The sequence below is a fragment of the Phalaenopsis equestris genome, unplaced genomic scaffold (genome assembly GCF_001263595.1).
Source record: "Phalaenopsis equestris unplaced genomic scaffold, ASM126359v1 Scaffold000799, whole genome shotgun sequence".
NCBI lineage: Eukaryota > Viridiplantae > Streptophyta > Magnoliopsida > Asparagales > Orchidaceae > Phalaenopsis > Phalaenopsis equestris.
Genome location: NW_018165239.1, coordinates 421,296 through 439,807, shown reverse-complemented (window position 1 = coordinate 439,807; position 18,512 = coordinate 421,296). Strand labels below are relative to the sequence as shown.

Sequence of the window (18,512 nt, the reverse complement as noted above, 5' to 3'; positions counted from 1 at the left end):
TTTTAGGATTATGAGGTTGTCGTCCGTTACGACATAAATCCTCCTATCTCTTATGTTATTTGCATGACTGTGTCATACAACCCTATATAATAATAATTTGCACGATGAAACACTTGATAATTTTCTTCTGGAAATTGAAGTCAAACCATAGGATAAATAATAGGATAGCTTGGGAAGTCACCGAGATTCTTCTCCAGATCTATGACATCCTCTGGTTCTTTTTCGTTTAGACTCTACAATAAAATGTTCCAAATTTGAGCCATTCCCTTTTCACACCTCTTCATCTGATATCATCGAAAAATCTTATCCTTAAGACCTCCTTGAAGATAATATTTCCCAGTTTTTATCTAGAGTTTTCTTTAGGTGACTTCGGTTATCTAAGATGTAATTAACTATAGGGGATTTCCCTTGTAGGAAGCTTTTTCGAAGTCAGCTTAATATAAACCCTATTTAACTCTTTGTATTAAATAAGAGAACTTGTCAGCAGAAAAATGATTTTCATAGAACAAACGGATTTCATATATTTCTTTGTTTATTTGATCATGCCTCACCCTCAAGTATTGTGTTTATCTTTCAGGATAGATATAGGGTCTTATATATATATATATATATATATATATTAGATATTCAAAATAAAATGGGCATTTTTTTATCTACTCCAAGGAAATTCCAAAAAAAAGGGTGTCAAAATAATGCAACTATGCAAGTTCCTCTAATCTAATAAAAGGAGGAATAGAAAAGGTTTAATTGAAATAGATAGGCTTAGGTTACACAATACATCAGAAGATCAATGCCACTTAAATAGAGAAAAATTCAATGCATTATTTCTTCTTGGCTATTAGATCAGATCTTCATCAAAAAGAGAAGGGATTTACTCTACTTCAGCCAAATAATCATCAATTTCAGCCGCGCTCAACACCCTAAACTTTCGGTCGGTGCCAATTAGCCCAATTTCAATATTCTTGCCCAAAATTTGCCTTCATAACCTTCTTTTAAGGTCAAAATAGCAGTATGAACAACATCATCAAGCTCCATATCCTCAGTGTACCTCTTCTCAAGGAATGTCTTTGCATTTGAAACATTTTTTCCCCACAGCAGAAGCTCATGAAAAGTATGATCCAAAAGGATCAACCTGATAAAGCTACAGACCACTGTCATCAAATCCAGCAACTAGCAAAGAAACACCAAAAGGCTTATGCCACCAGACTAAGTGAATTCCTGCATTACGGTGATCATTTCCCTGACTAGTTGTGTGACCAGAATGGCCTTTTTATATGCTCTAAAATATTATTGTGCTTGATTTCAACTTTTTCTCACTAAGACACGGGAATATGGACCCATTCCACTGTAGACAATGTCAATGTTAGATGTCATAAGTTGAATCTTCTGGATAGATGTTTCATCCACTAAAATTGAAGGAAACTTCTTCTCCGTTGTAATAATAACACCATTTGCAGCTTTGATCCCTAGAGAGGTCTGACCGGAGCCGATAGCCATTAGAGCGTACTCTATCTGTACGAGCTTCTCTGAAGGAATGAAGGTGGTGATAGAGAAAGAGTACTGACTATCGCCCATTGTCCGGTCACCGATCTTAGAGAAATCTGAGAACTGCTATATTACCAGGCAGTTTCTTCTAAGGTGCTCGGGAAAGTGAACCCTCACGCAAGAAAGTGTTTGCGAGGTGGAACGTATACAGTTGTGCAATCTACCTGCTCCTTGAGGAATTCTTAGACACCGTAGGCTTCTTAACCCTCGATTTATCTATGAGACACAACGAGTTATATTTAGGAGAAACCCTTCCTACCCTTGGATCAAAATCAACACTGATGAGAGTTATAAAAGACACACTGCTGGTATTGGGGGGGATTTTCAGAAATAATGCTGGGGAATGCCTACTATTTTTCCAATCTCCCACTGATGCTCTCAATGCTTTGCAGGCTGAAGCCTTAGCTATGGTATGGGCTCTTAAAACAGCTGTTGTTAGGGGATGGAACCTACTAATTGTGGAAATGGACTCCTTATGGCTATTCCAGCTCTTAAAAGATAACATCTCCCCACCTTGGTTTCTTCTACATGCTGTTGAGCAAATTACTCACATGAAGTTGACTCACAACCTTTAGATTATGTAGAAGCATATTTTCAGGGAGGGTAACAGATGTGCTGATTTGCTTGCACATCAAGATGCTTTGTCTATGTTGCCTAAAGTTAATACTACCCCTCCTGTGGATATGGCTTGGTTGATTAAGACAGATCTCTCTGATCTGCCTTATATTAGAAGGGGGATGTCCATAGATGTTTATCCTAACCATCCTGTCTAGGGAGGGCTTTTGTTTCCTTGAGTCCTTACTGCTTTGTTATGTTTCTTTTCCTTTTCTTCTTTTCAGCCCTATTGAATGGGGAAAGGTCTTTTGATAGGTTACATTGGAATTTTGTTTTTCTCTTGGGAGCACTTGACCCCTTTTGGGTGAACCTTGGTTTTTTTGTTAACCAAGCCCCGTGTGTGTGTGTGTGTGTGTGTGGTGTGTGTGTGTGTGTGGGTGTGCGTGTGTGTGTGTGTGTGTGTGTGTGTGTGCGTGTGTGCGTGTGTGGGTGTGTGCGTGTGTATGTGCGCGTGCGCGTGCGCGTGCGTGTGCGTGTGTGTGTGTGTGTGTGTGTGAAAATTAAATGCCTTTCCAAAACGGGCGACGGGATTCCGATTCCTGCGGCTGACAGCTTCTAACGGACAACTCCACAACCAAAATAGTGTCGACAACTTCTGGTGACTCCGCTGAGGAATAGTTTTTCTCTCCATTTAAATCCATTTAAATCAAGAAATATTATCAGAAATATTATCTTCATACACCGGTAATGTGTTCATGTCCCTCATGAACCAAATTATTCTTTTTTCGTTAGCATTCTTCACCCATATCTTTCTTGGGTAAGTACGGTCAACTCTTTTGGACTTCAGGACTACTTCATTTGGACTTCAGGACTGTCTGTTCAATCACCTTTGAACAGGAAGGTTCAAGAGGCCATTAAGGACTTTTTAATCTTTGTGTGGGGTTGGACCCACAATAGGTGTGTTGGTGGACTTGTTCCATTTGGGCATTGTTCGTTGTAATGTTGGTCTCGGAATGGGTCCTGAACTTCATTTTTTCCCTTTCAAGTTTGATTTGTTATTTTGCAAATTAAATTGGATTTTGTCATGCTTCTCTTGCTCTTTAATTTTCCTTACATTAATTAAATCTTTCTACTTTTAAACTACTTTTACTAAAATCTTAAAATCTCCACAAATTAAATAAAGACTTACCCGGTCTACAGATCGACCTCTGTTAATTTTAGTGCTCACACTAAGATTACGAGGTATTGGCCAAATAGCTAACCTTAAAGCTTTCTTTTTTTGAAGCTACTGCAATGGCATTTCCAACGCTCACATTTTCCTGAAACCTGTCGATGAGCCGTAGTACCCGCAATATCACTCCCACCATCAAGTTTGGAGTAGGATTTGAAGATCTCGAGCTTGTTCTCGGTAAAGCCCCATTTGTCGTAATGAAGGTTATCACTCCAGAAGTTCAGGAACCGTCTGCCAAGTTTAACCTGAACTGCCCTTAGGATTTCCCTTCTTACAAGGAGGTCAGGACTACTGCCACTGCAACACCTACCAAGCCTGTTTTTCTCATTTATGCTAAGGGAAAAGAAGTTATGATCGTTAAAGACCCGACTAAAGGATTGATTATCCTACCGTCAGTATTTGAGATCTGATCAAGTTCGAGGACCACACCGTTAACCCGAACCCAAAGGTGAAACCGCAGCTGGAAGTTTTGGAGGGCTACTAAAGCTCAGATTTCTAAGGAAGTACCTATTGATGACAGTCCTCATCAGGAGGATTCAGAATTACTGGAGATCTATCCACTTCTACAAGGGAATAGGTTCCATCCCTTAATGGATACTAATGGGTATGAAAGTATCCAGAATATAGCCACTACTTTACCGTCACCTCATGGATATGGTGGGGGAGGAAGAAGCCTGTTCCTATCACCCGCATCAGTTCAGTTTTTCAGAAACTAGCTGCCAAAGAAGGTTGTTCAGTTGGTGAATACTCAAATGAGCGGGGTGTGCAGTATCCACTCACATGAAGAAAGAAATTTTAAGGGATGTCAAAACTACCAGACATCTCAGAAAACAACTGAAGCTTTGCCTGCTCGCATTCCCATCTGGTTCTGCTTGGGAAGCAAAGTTGAGACCACCAATCTGACTATCGATTCTACTGCTACTGGACCCACAGGCCATCGACCGGTTAAGTTGCGTCTGGGCCCAAGAATTTTACAAATTATTGGTTACAAGGGTGTTCTTAATGTTCCGAAGGGAAAGATGAAGAGGTTACCCAATATTATATCTGGTCTGAAACATGGGGAGCATACTTCTCTTTGGCATGCCGATGTTTCTACTGAGACACTCCATCTCAAGACATCACCGTCAAAGAAAAAGGTATGGGTACCCAAGGTCACCGTACCGATACAGTCCAGTAAGCCCACAAGGCAGGATAATGGAATGAAGCAAGGGTCCAAAATATCTTACATTGTCGCAGCAATTGCTAGTGAGATGGATGAGCAAGTAGAGGATGTCCAACAAAGTCGTCCAAATCTCAAGGTGTTACAAGAATCAATAATTGAAGGAAAAGTCAAAAAGCTTAGGATCGAGATTTCTGAGTTGGTCAAAGAACATGGAGTTTCCATCAATAATGGTGATGAAGATTTTGACTTCAATGATTACTTCAAGGAAGATTTCATGGATGTACATGTTATCCAGATCAGAAACGCTGCATCTACGTTTAACGCTCAACCTCTCGTCAAAGAGAATGTCGTAGATGAGCTGTGTAGCGTTGTTTTCTTAAGGAATGAGCAAATCAGCCAAATGGAGAAAAGAATTGAAGAGATGGTCGTTTCCATGACTAACATGGCCACAGCTCAAAAATAATCTCAACCACCAAAGTTAGCCTCCCAAGAAGTCAATCAACCGGAGATTATATATATCATAGACAAAAGCAGGGAAGTTGCCTCAGCAAATAGAGATGATCAACAAAAAGAGGATTCTCCATCAAGTGCCATGCCAGAAAAAGAGTTTAAGAAATGATCGAGCAAGTTTGGGAGGCCTTAGCACAATCTAAGGGTGGTGCATTAATTCTGAAGAATAGACCTTACCCAGAGGAATTTGATGCCATACTCTATCCTAAGGATTTTGTGTCACCAAACTATAAGGTATTTGATGAGACCGGAAATCCCATGCAACATATAGCACATTTTCAAGCCAGTTGTGGTAACACAAGAGGAAACAAAGCCTTACTCTTTCGTCAGTTTATTAGTAATCTATCAAGGATCGCTTTTAATTGGTATGTCGAATTGCCCAATGTACCCAACGGATCAGTCAAGACATTCGCCAAGCTAGAACAATTGTTTGTAAAGAGATTTGTCGGAGCAAATCATCATATTAAGTAGTTAATGTGTAAAATTGAAATATTATAAAATATTGCAAATAGTTCACACACTATGGGTTCTATGCAAGTGCTCCTATTACTTGAAGTAATATATTGCTTTCCTTAAAAACCCTAGTATCGATCCCACAAAGAAGCGAGGTAAGAGGTCCTTAGTCAAATTCTAGTATACTATTATTAGTCCTTAGTTTGGAAGATCAATTTAAGTGGTTTTTCTGACAAGTTCTCCTAAATATAAGTATTAAGTTTAAAGCAACTAATAACTATTTCCAAATGAAAATATTAATTCTAAAGATAACCCTTTTTAGATGAATTGGCTTGAAGAATTTTGAGATGTTAAAAAGTGCTATTCTTATGTAGTGAATTGGATAATGTGATAGAATGAGATACATTAAATAGTGTGTGTGCCAAATAGGAGCAATTTTCATTCTCTACCCTCAGTTAGAAGGCCGAGAAGTCCAGGATGACCAGAGTATTTGACAAGAAGTCCAGAATAGTTGCAACAGTTGATAAAGGAAAGCAACCGATGATGATACATGAAAAAATTCTCATAAGTCGTCGATCCTCATCAATCTTCATCATAGCAAGCTCAGAAACAGAATAGCCAGTCTAACTAGTGACTGCCTCAAGGAGGATCATATCAAATAGAGAATAAGAAAATGTCCATTGTGGAATGAAGCAAAGTGGTTTACTCCATCAGAGATGAAGTCGTACCCAAAATGTTCAGAAGTCTGATGAAGAAGCCTGAGTTGAAATTACCAGATCCAAAGAAACCTAAAGAGGTCAACAAGAAGGACCAACCAAATTATTTCTTGTATCACAGATTGCTTGAACACACTATAGAGGCTTGTTTCATCTTTAAGGATTGGCTCGAGAGGAACCTTAAGGAAGTTAATATAACGATTCAGAAAGAATATTTAAAAGAACCTGAAAAAGGTTCTATAAATATGATTTTGGTTGTGCCAATCTCTTTGATTGACCCGTATACTGGAAAAAATAGATGGAGTATAGTCTGGAGCAAATCGTCCAAGAAAATACTAAACTAAATCCAGAATGCATCAAGGAAAGCCTCTGTTCAGAGTCTTCAACATGACAAACTCGAGATGAAGATTTTGCCAAGATATCTGTCACCGTCAAAGAAGAAGAAGAAGAATACCACCATGAAGAATGATGGCTCAGGGGGTAGGATAGAGGCTGCCTTTGCTATATTAGTTGTCTCGGATTCGGGCAAGAAAATCCTCGAACCCCTTGTATGATTATCTTATTACCCCTTTGGGGTCTTATGAATATAATGATTATGATCTTGGCTACATTTTAAATGTTTCTGGTGATAACATATTCAATTATGACCAATGTAGCTTCGATCTCGATTCCAAAAATGATCCTTATATCATGCTTAAGTTTGATGAACCTGTTAACAAGACCGAAGAAGACATCGAATACGCCGATTACGATAGCACTGCGAGTGAGGAACCAATCCTCAAGTGCCATGGCGCACCACTTTCCATCAACTTGGATCTTTTCAAAAAAAAAAAGAAACACCAGAAGATTCACCTACACATCTCAAGAAGAAGAAATTACAGAAGTAAACTTAAGGAGCTGGAAAGTATTACCTCCCTCAACAGCTCCGACAGATAAAGGAATACAAATAGTAACTCAAGACGAGCTACCTCCATCTCTCCTAATGGAAGAACCACATAACTAAGAAAAAATTGGAGGATCTTACAAAGTTGATTACAATGTGCAAGCTCATCTTAGGAAGTTACCGGCCAGACTAAGCATCTATGATGCTCTAATCCTGTCAAAGGAGATGAGAGAGTCTCTGGTTACAATTCTGCTTGAGCCTGAGATTTGCTTAGCCCAGTTGACCAGCACATCCTTGGGTGAAGTTTTCCCATTGAAAGAACAGTAGGGGGTAACCTTCACAGATGAAGACTTGCTGCCCAGTACCACAGACCATGATCGTCCACTCTATATCTCCATTAACATTGACAAACTGGTGTTGTCTATAGTTTTAGTAGATCCTGGAGCATCACTCATCTTGATGAGTCTACGGACATTGGCTTATTTGGACATTGAAGCTCAAGAGCTTACAACCGACAAAATGATCCTAAGATGATTCAACCAAAAGGAAGAGAGAGCCCTTGGATAATTTACATTACTTATGAAAGTTGGAGAGTTGGTGACAACCTTTAGGTTCCATATCATCGACGTCAAAACCTCTTTCAGGGCTCTACTGGGTCGACCATGGATTCACAAACACAAGGTCTCGTCTTCTCTACACCAGTGCATTAAGTACTACAAGGAAGGACAAGAACATTGCATCAAGGAAGATTTACAAACTTTTTCAGTTCATGAAGTTGGCATTCATGAAGATGACGCCTACTGCATGCCTCCAAAAAAAAATGTCTTCTTTTATGAAGTTGTGACCAGTAAAGATGAAGATTCAGAAGAATTATAATGGCAAGGCCATTCAGCTCCACTTCAGCTGTCTTCCACCACTCTTTTGCAAAAATTTAGTGGGAGTTCTTTTAGTTCACGCACCCAAGGTCGAGCTCGGGGGCGTGGATGAGCAAGAACCAATTTAATTGTTGAACAGGCTAGGCTGACCATCAAAATTGATGATGATGAAAGTTTTGAAATGAAATAATGATGATAAAATAGAGGAAATTTTAGAGTGAGATATCCTTAGAAGATACAAAGAAAAGCGAATATGAGACAATGTATGATCAGATAAACCACTATGTGAACACCATGACCCTTACTCCGATTCTCCCTCAAAAGATCAAGTGTTTAGAGGTCAAGGAAGTCCATAGCACTGGTTCAAAACTGATTAAATTTTATCGTGCTTCTACTTCTACTAGTCTTGAAAATCATGCAAATTTTCATGAGGATCCCAATGAATTAATAGAATTTCGTTTTGGTTACTTTTTGTCTTATGTACAAAATTTAATTTAACAAGGGCAACAAGTCATTGCAGAGGCAAAGAAATTAATAGAAGCTAAAATAGTAAGAGAAGAGCAATACCCTACATGGTTAGCTAAGATTGTGCCAGTTAAGAAAAAAAATGGATAAATTCGTGTATGTATCGACTTCAGGGATTTGAACAAAGAATTTTCAAAGGATGAATTTCCACTACCTATACCAGAGATGATGGTGGATATCGCATCAACACATGAAATTTTCTCTTCCATGGATGGATCATCAGGATACAACAAAATCAAGATGGCTCCAGAAGATGCATCACTTACAGTATTCAAAACACCTATCGGAATTTTCTGCTACACAGTGATGTCGTTTGGGTTAAGGAACGCCAGAGCAACATATCAACGAGCTATGACAAAGATTTATTATGATCTCATTCACAACCAAGTGGAGTGTTACGTGGATGATTTGGTCATGAAGAGTAAACAAAAAATAAATCATTTGTAAACATATCAACGACTATGTATGATTTGAGGATCATGTTCAAATGATTACGACAGTATGATCTTAAGATGAACCCCTTAAAGTATGCCTTTGACATTACCTCTGGGAAATTTCTAGGACTCGTTGTCCGTTATCAGAGAATCAAGATCGACTAGGATAAGATTAAAGCTATATTGGGAATGCCTCCACCCAAAATCTTGAAACAACTACATTTCTTTCAAGGGAAGTTGGTATATCTGAGATGCTTTATTTCTAATCTCTCGGGTAGGTGTCAGACCTTCTCGAAATTAATTAAAAAGGATGCCAAATTCATTTGGGAATCAAAATGCCAACGGGATTTTGAGGATGTTAAGCAATATTTAATGACACCTCTTATTTTGGTAGCCCTACCCCAGGAAAATCATTGGCTGTTGATACTTTATACCGCGGCCTTAGATGATTCTCTTGGAGCCCTCTTAACCCAAGTCAATGACGAAGGTAAAGAAAACACACTTTACTTCTTGAGTCATCGTCTAATACTGACGGAGATAAGGTATCCGCCTTTTGAGAAACATTGTTGAGCTTTAATCCTTGCCGCCCAAAAGCTTAGACATTATATGTTTTCTCATAAGATAACCCTAATTTCAAAAGTTAACCCGTTGTAATATTTGATGACCCGGCCAACACTCTTTGAACATCTAGTAAGATGGTCGATGATTTTTTTGCAATTTGATATAACTTCAGTTCTCCTTCATGTTATCAAGGGATAGATTTTAGATGATTTTCTTGCTACACCACACCCACTTCCAACTAGGTCCCCTCTTAGTGATGGGTTACCATATGAGAAAGTATTAAAAATGGAATTCTCCAGTGCTCAACACTGGGAAATGTACTTTGATGGTGCTTAGTCAGCCAGAAAAGACAAAGGATTGTTTGATTATTATCACACCAGATAAGGGCATGCTGAGATTCTTCTATCACCTGACAGAGCCATGTACCAACAATGAAGCAGAATATGAAGCGCTAATTATCGGGTTGGAATTGGCAATCTCGATGGATAAAACTGATATTTTCATTTATGATGACTCTAAACTCGTCATCTAGCAAGTCGCCGTGCAATACAAAATTTTGAAACCAGGTTAGCAGAATACCATCAGTACATAATGAGGCTGCTGGAATAGATCCTCAATGTAACTTTCTACTGGATTCCTCAGAGAGATAATGCTCATGTCGATGCTTTAGCAAAACTTGCAAAGGAGTTAGCATGTCCCCTGGAGGATTCCATTGACATCACGGTACAAGGAAGATAGGTTTTGTCTCAAATCGACCTAAAAAATCTACATAAGCTCAGAAAAGAAGAAATGATGATTACGGTAGTTGATATCTACGAAGATTTGGGTAAGCCATTAATAGAATATTTGCAACTGGAAAGCTACCAGAAGACAAGTTAGCAGTGCAATACATCGTAAGGAGGGCTACATCATACGCTCTAGTAGGTGATGTCCTCTACTAGAAAGACGTTCAATCAGATGTGGTTGCGGTGCCTATCCGGAGCCGAAGCACAAAATACTATCAAAGAAGAGCATGCTGGATTGTGTGGCGCCCACCAGTCAGAGCCAAAGATGAAGATGAAGATCAAAAGACTCGGATTTTATTGGCCGATAATGATGTACGACTGCATGGATACGACTAGAAGATGTCACCAGTGCCAAGTGCATGGGGTAGTGCCAAGTGCATGGGCATGGGGTGGCCTTGCACCAACCTTCGAATGTGCTACACCCAACTGTTGTTTCGTGGCCATTCGAGTGTTAGGGCATGGACATAATAGGTCCGATAAACCCTCCATCCTCTAAGGGACACAGATTTATACTCACTGCTACAGATTACTTCTTCAAATGGGAAGAGGCAGTGTCGTTACAAAAGTTTACAGCACAGGATGTCCTTTTTTTTTTAAAAGCCAAGTCATCTACCATTTCAAAGTTCCATGCAGAATAATTTTCGACAATAGGACAACCTTCAAGAGCACAAAAATCAACAAATTCGTCAAGCTGCACGAGAAAGACTGGAGATACTCTATAATTTACTATCCCAGGGAAAATGGCTTAGCCGAGGCCTTCAACAAGACATTGGTATAGATTTTCAAGAAGACACTAGATGAAAATAGAAGAGATTGGCATAACAAATTGTTAGAAGCCTTGTGGGCCTACCGGACAACGTTCAGGACTTCGACTCAGTGTACACCCTACATGCTCATATACGGGTCTGAGGTTGTATTACCGCTAGAACATCAGATGTCGTCTCTCAGAGTTACTGTCACCAATCAAGTTACAACCAAAGAAAGTACAAAACTTAGACTTTAATAATTAAAAAGTCTCAAAGGAAAGCGACTAGAAGCACAATAGCATTTGGAGTTTTACTAAGCTAAGATGGTACAACCTCATGACAAATTGGTCCTCTTGATGATGTTCAAAATTGGTGATCTTGTACTTGTTCTCAAAAGGTCTATTCTTGCAGGCCGCAAGATAGGTGGAAAATTTGAGCCAACTTGGGAAGGACCATTTGTAGTAGAAAAGGTCTACGCAAGAGGAGCCGACCAGCTAGTGAATTTTCAAGATGAGAGGCCCATGTTGCCAATTAACAGATAATACTTGAAGACATACTATGCAAATTGACATTGCTTGAATTGAAATTTTGAAATTTTGATTATTCTGGGGTTATTTCTTTGGCCGAACATCTGTGATGAGGTCCAAAAATTTTGTAAGAAAATTAACCTCGATAAAATAAAAATTTTTGAAGTTACACACTTCAATTTTCTTCTTTCTACTTTTAGGTTTGATATTTTACTAAATAAAACAAAATATATATACATAAATAAATGATCTTCCTACTAACATAAACTAAAATTTTGCCTAATAAACACTTTCTTTTATTCTTCTTCCTGCTAAATTTCAGCGCACTAACGTTTTTCTGTCATCTGCAGAGAAAATGTCAGGATAGAAGCTGATTTTTGCTTTCAAAGATGGTTGGAATCTCGTACTTAACGAGGAAAGGGCACCATAGGGTGGCATCATAGACTTTGACATGGACTTCGGTCAAGTCAATGTAGACTATGAGGGTCCCCTGATGGACTGGTCAGCCATCGAGAAAAAGAAGGGTTGTCATCACTGTTAAAGATCAGAACCAAGGAGGATTCCTCACTGAAGGGGAAGAAGTGATAATGCAGCAAGATCCAATGGAGGGGACTAGTCACCTACCATACATGATAATTGCACCGACTGGAGGCCTAGTCAGAGCTGATGACGAGAGACTACCAGATGCACTATTACGAAGAACGCAACGCAGAAATGCCAGTCGTTGAAAACATAGAGCATTCTTGTGTGAAGATAAAAAATGCCAAAAAGAAGTAAAAAACTTGCTTATCCTGATTCTTGAGGGGAAAATCTACGATCCATGCATGAGAGAGACTTCCTCCAGCATGTCTTCCATAGAGGATGTGTCCGAGTTCACTACAGAGCTGATGATACCAGTGGTTCCAGAAGAGCTTGTGCGGGTTGCCCGACATGCAACATTGAGATTCACATAGATACCAGCTACATGGGCATTTGTGGAATGCCCGGACTGCAATGTCCTCCACCTAGAGCGCTACAGTACTCTGGAGGAGTACACGTCTGCCGATGATGGATTTCAGATCATCGATAACCCAATAGGGGAATCATATATTCTGCCGGATACAAAGACAACACCAACATAGATTCTTGTTAATATTGAAATGAGGGAGCGCCCTCAAAAACCACCAATCCTCACCATGACATAATACTAAAAAATGAGTAAAGTAAAGAAAATGGAATTTGAATTTTATGAAGAATTTCAAGGAAGATTCGTCAACATACTGGAAGGCTTGAAGTTGTACATCAGAGTCTTCTCTAAAAGCAACAAAAGAAGCATTCTCGACTGCATATTCGACCTAAGAGATAGCGGTAGAGCTGGTCTTCTGATGGAAATAACCTATTCCAAATAACAAAAATGGATGCGTGGAAAAGGCAGAATCACCATTCAATGTGGTTGCTATTATAACTTTACCAAGGACAGACAAGGAAATCCCCCGGGGATTTTAAGACATGATGAGGTGGATCCGTTACCTCGTATGATAAAGTGGATGATCAAGAGGATGGTTCAATAGAGCATACTTCCAGTCAATTGCATTCCTAAGAGCTACATCATCAATATCTATGATGAAAGCGATTGCATTCCCCCTCATATAGACCATCATGATTTTGTGAGACCTTTTTGCACGGTCTCCTTCATGAGTAAGAGCAATACCCTATTTTGGAAAGAAATAAATGTCATTGGCCCCGGCGAGCTCAGAGGATCTGTGGAGATTCCGTTACCAGTGGGTTCAGTACTGATTCTTAAAGTAAATAGAGCAAACATGGCCAAGCACTGCATTCCAGGGGTACGACACCACAGGGTGTCTGTAACTTTCAGAAGGATGGATAGTAGCAAGATGACATATGGATTCCAACCAGATCCGGAGTTAGAAAAGCTACAACCTTACGAGCTATGAGAAGGTTTCACCTCTAAGTACATGCAAAGGGAACTCTTATCCTGGAGCATGGCTTAATAGGTCAGTTCGATCAGGAGCTCACTCCACCGAGGATGGACAATCAGGGGATACCTTTTTGTATTGCATTGTGACACAGCAGATATGATGATATATGTATCAGATATTTTCAGTTGTACTTTTGATGCGTTCAACATATTGTACATTTTTTATGTTTCGACCTATGTTCAATCTGTAATACCTATTTGAAGCAGATTAATGAAATCTCTTTCAGAATTCTGTCTATTTGTTCAATTTTGATTTTATGTTGTGAACAAAGAGCCACAGAACCATACATTGGTTCCGAATTACAACGAACAAGGAACAAAACAATAAAAAACTTGATAATAATAAAATTCAAACAAAATACTCTCTTTTAAAAATCAACCAAAAAAATTGAATTTTGAAAATATATTTTGATAATTAAAAGTGATAAAAACAACAAGAAAAAAAAATAAATCTGTTAAGTTGATTCTCTCAATTTCGAGGTCTCTTACTCTTTGCTTGTGCAGCACAAGTGTCTTTGTCTACACTAATTTTCTTCATATCCCAGCGGAATTTAATATTCTGCGCAAAGTCTCACAAAATTTCACAAATTCTTCTCACCATAACCTATCCTCACAAGATACATATCTATGAGTTCAACACCACAAATTCTCTACACTATTTTCATATTGTTCTCGTAGACAGTACTGAGATGCTAATTCTTTTCCCACTACCCCTTTGGGTTGGATGTGAGTCCCAGTGCTTTCCTCCCCGGTGTAGCCGATATTTCCCCTTGTCGCCATTTGGGTTGGATATGAGTCCCAGAACTTTCCTCCATAATGTGACTCATATCTTCAAGATTGTTGTAAGTCAACCTTAAATGGAACATAGCATCTGATTCTCTACATATATCTTTGAGATTGGTGTATGACCTCCTTAAATGGAATACGGCATCCAATTCTCTACACATATCTTCGAGATTGGTGGCACGGCATCTGATTCTCTACACATATCTTTGAGATTGGTGTAAGACCACCTTAAATGGAACAGGACATCCGATTCTCTACACATACCTTTGAGATTGGTGTAAGACCACCTTAAATGGAACATGACATCCGATTCTCTACACATACCTTCGAGATTGGTGTAAGACCACCTTAAATGGAACACGACATCCAATTCTCTACACGTATCTTCAAGATTGGTGTAAGACCGCCTTAATTTGAACAAGACATCTGATTCTCTACATATATCTTTGTGATTGGTGTAAGACCACCTTAAATGGAACACGACATCTGATTCTCTCCACATATCTTTGAGATTGGTGTAAGACCACTTTAAATGGAACACGACATTCGATTCTCTACACATATCTTAGTATCTTCGAGACTGGTATAAGACCCCCTCAAATGGAACACGACATCCGATTCTCTACACATATCTTCGAGATTGGTGTAAGACCACCTTAAAAGGAACATGACATCCAATTCTCTACACATATCTTCGAGATTGGTATAAGATCACCTTAAATAGAACACGACATCTGATTCTATACACATATATTCAAGATTGGTGTAAGACCCCCTTAAATGGAATAAGGCATCCAATTCTAAATTTTTGAGGTCGGTACCTAAATTTCGGCTCTCTTTCTGAGATTGATACCTAAATTTCAATTCTCATTTCATGATCAATACCTAAATTTTGATTCCTATCTTTCGAGGTTGGTACCTAAATTTTGACTCTCTTTCTGAGATTGATACCTAAATTTTAATTCTCATTTTGGGATCAGTACCTAAATTCTAATTCCTATCTTTTGAGGCCGGTACCTAAATTTTGATTCTCTTTCTGAGATTGATATCTAAATTTCAATTCCCATCTCGGGGCTAGCACCTATATACTGATTCACATCCTCCAAAAACACTTGAAACTTGATAATTTGAAACCCACTCTCCAATTCTCAGCGAGAGTTCCTACTCCATGATTTCGATCAAATATTCACCTGCTATATCCCCAGCAAAAACATCTAGCCCTTAATTTTACACTTCTTTCTAGGTCTGTTGACTTAGATGTCTGCATTAGTTTTATTTTTCTCGTCGGTCAACGCCAATACGCGCGGTGTGCTTGCCCAGCACATCACCCCTATTAGGGGTCCATTTTTTGACCTCACTTTTGGTTGAGTTTTAGGCTCTCCTCTTTAGTAACCTAGGATCTAGTCATAGAACTTTCCTGTTGACTATTCCTAAAAAAATTTCCTGTTGACTATTCCTACTTTCCTGTTGACTATTCCTAAAAAAACTAGAAAAGTAACCCTCACCATTAGAAATTATAAAATGTTATAAATTTTAAATTCTTCTTTACTCAACTTGAAGTTCCACATATTGGACTTAACCTCTAGCACTTAGTAAGTGGGGTCAATATGAATTATAAGGGAGCTCAAAGAGAGTCCCCATAAGACTGCTTGACCTTAAGGCTGACTCTAGGTGTTAGTTTGGAGCTAGTTCACTCACTTACACTCACTATCACCTAGATCGACTCACAACTCTGAACCCAGAATTGTTGACTTTGATCCCTTGATCTCTTGGGAGACTAATGTAGATGGTCCCCTAGACCCACTAGCCTTAGGCTAGGGTTTAGCTAAGACCAGTACATAGAGGACCCAAATGGGGGTTTGATTGGTCCATAGCTCATATATAGTTGTTCGTACCCCAATTCTACCAAAAAAATCCAACTTGGCCTTTTCCCCCAAATCCACCCAAATTACCAAAATGCCCTTGAGACCATAAATTTGGCCAAAATTCCCTAATTCCCCCAAAATACCCAACATTGTTCAAAAAATCATTTCAAACCATTTCAAAATACCCAACTTGCCCAAAACCACTCAAAATTGCCAAAATGACCAAAATAGCCCCAAATTTGCCAAAATTACAAAAATACCCTTGGCACCCCAAATTTTCCCAAAGCATCCAAAATCTATTCAAATGTCTCTAAAACCAATTTGGGCCCTTCAATTGAACCCAATTTGGCCAATTTGACCATTTTGACCAAAACCCCCAAATTCCCCTCAAATGTCCACTAATTTGGCCCCAATTCCCCTCAATTTCAATCCTACACTCAAATTAATCTTTCATTTGATCAATACAAACCAAATCCAAGCCTCCATGCTTTGAGCTCAATTTTGATTTAAATCAAAACCCTAAATTTTAGCCCTATGACCAAATCTCACCAAATTGAACCCCATAGCCTACTCAATTTACCCCAATTCAAATCCCAAACTTTTTATAATAATCATACACATCAAATTGGACCTTAAATTGACCTTGGTCAAACCTTAATTTCACTCAATTTCAACGGACGTTCAAAATCGCCAAATTTACCCAAATTGGTTATGTCTCCCGCCTTAACCAAATTGAATGTCTTAACCCAAGAATTGGCACCCAATTGATATTGAAAACTCTTTATGACATTCCTATAGACCATTTTCAACCATGAACTTGGACTTAGGCCAACCGTAACCCAACCAAAACCCAAGTCTAATCCAACATCCCCAAATTGATCAAATGTCCAAAATATTCTAAATTGAACCTCCAAATCAATTCAAAATCACAATCTAAATTGAACCTCCAAATCAATTCAAAATCACTCCAAATCTTTTCCAAACCTCTTATGACAATCATCTACACAATATTGATCAATCAATTAAGGTTAATGGCATGGATATTTTAACCTAAACCCAACTTCTAAACCCCACCTTCTAGCCATTTTGATCCAAATTGAACCCCTTCACCAAAATTAACTTAGCTATGCTTAAGCCACCAAATTGATGGCACCATAACCACCAAGTACACCTTATGGACCAGGCTAAACCCACCTAAACCAGCCAAGAGGAGCTATGGACCAATGGTCCCTTTATTTAAGAAATTTCATCCTATATTTGGTCTAAAATTGAGATATCTTCTTCATCAATGCATACCTTTAGGGGTTAACCATCGTTAAGCACCCTTTGGCCTCTCTGAGCCAAGAAGTGACCATACCCTGGCCAGCCACCACCTCAACCACCGGAAATAGTCAGCCCAAAGGTGCCCCCATTGGCCAAAACCCTTAATTAAACCCCCCAGACTTGGCTCACTATAATTGGACGCTTGAGCCTTTCTTCCCTCCACCTCAGCATGCTTTAACACCCAACTCACAGCCTTGAGCTCCACCAGGCATCCCTGGCTTTTACTTGACCTCTCCACGGCCAAGGAAGTGAGTTCTTGGAACCTTAGAGAAACCAGAGCCTCTCCAAACCATCCCAAGTGCAATCCCCTTGCTCTCAACCACTAATAGCCACCCCTTTGAGCCAATTTCTTCACGGAAATTTTCCCTAAAACTAGGATAGATCTCTCCACTCCACCATAGTTCACCAAACTTCAATTAATTGTGCACACACCATACCCATAGTGAAAGAAGTTGATCCCCTTCAAAAGCCCCCTCTGAAACATCCTCTAGGATAGCTCTAGACCAACACCTGAAATCGAGTTTGATCAAAAAAAATCATACCTAGACAATTCACCAGGGCACAAGGCTTCATCCAGAGGTTTTTTGGATCTAATCAAAGCTACTACAACCATTTGATTGAGGCCTCCCCACTCAGAAAGAGGTATTGAACCCCAACCCTGATCCGAGCTTATTTTGATTCATTATACGCATTTACTGTATTTCATACCGTATATACTGTATGGATAGGTTTGTCTAAAGTAGATCAACACTTTGAAATAAGCCCCATGCATTTTGTTGAGTCTAGCCCAAGTTCTTAAGGTTTTAGTGTGAACGATTTACGGGTTAGGTCACTTGGGAACGATGAACGGATGACGTCTGATCACGCGCGTATCCAATGGACGGAGGTGATCAAGCTGGACAAACTCTTGGTGTGTGAACCATGGGCCGCGTGGAAGCTGAGGTGGCTGGTGGCATCAAATAGAGGAGCGTCGCGGAGCGTCGTGTGTCAGTTCGGAGCCGTCATAGGATCCAGTCAACGCCACATGGATAAGTAGAAAAATTGGGATTTTT

The 18,512-nt window shown here is 39.3% G+C and overlaps 1 pseudogene; it reads right to left on the bottom strand.

Annotated features, from left to right (window-relative positions):
* Positions 1 to 871: 871 nt before the first annotated feature.
* Positions 872 to 1,575, bottom strand: LOC110031256 (annotated as a pseudogene).
* Between the last annotated feature and the right edge of the window lie 16,937 nt (positions 1,576 to 18,512).